The following is an 825-nucleotide window of genomic DNA, read 5'->3' as shown; positions in this document are numbered from 1 at the left end:
TCCTGGCGTTGGCAGGGAGGGCCTAGTCAATTCATTCTGGGCGAGATGCATTCCAAGAATGCTTCTGTGGTTGGCGAGGAGTGGAAAAATCAGGTATCACAAATATTCTGAGGAAACCTAATAGGTACCAGAATCGCAGGGTTCAAACAGGTGACAACGACAAAGGACGTTGGCAACTAGAACTCAAAAAGGGGTGAGCGCACTCTCTGCCCGGTGCCCGAGCTTCCATCCCTTTCCCCAGTCTCCCTTCCCTTTTCTTTCCTAGGTTCACACCAGGCTAAGCGCCAGCGTTCACCGGTGAGGGGGGCTCCGTGGAGAGGGGGGCGGAGCCCCGCGCCGCGCGCCCGAATCCAAAGTAAACACCTCGCCAAGCCTACGTTTAGAAAGTGATACCGAACACCACATTCACGTTTAAAAAAAAAAATACTGTTTGCTGAGAAGATGAGAGCAAAACATTTCCCAGCTGGAAAATTACTGATCACAAACCAAGGGGAATGGTGGGGGGGGGGCAGCGTTATAAGACTGAAGATCGCCGTTTCCTATTCGCTTCCCGGTGGGCGAGGACGCCTGCGGCGGACTCGGTGTGCATTTTTCGGGAGCTAGGATCCTGGCACATAGTCACTTCCCAGCGAGGTCGGGGCGCCTGACCTACCCGGAGCCTGAGCCGAAAGAACGAGTTGTCCTTTGACCTTTACTGGCCATTTCACCTCTTTATGACTCAGTTTCTCATCCATAAAGCGGAAAGGAGAGTGCGTGGCTTGAAAAGTGTTTCGAGGCCGGGCGCAGTGGCTCACGCCTGTAATCCCAGCACTTTGGGAGGCCGAG

This window comes from Mandrillus leucophaeus, unplaced genomic scaffold (assembly GCF_000951045.1).
Source record: "Mandrillus leucophaeus isolate KB7577 unplaced genomic scaffold, Mleu.le_1.0 Scaffold76, whole genome shotgun sequence".
Taxonomy (NCBI): Eukaryota; Metazoa; Chordata; class Mammalia; order Primates; family Cercopithecidae; genus Mandrillus; species Mandrillus leucophaeus.
This window is presented reverse-complemented; position numbering follows the sequence as displayed.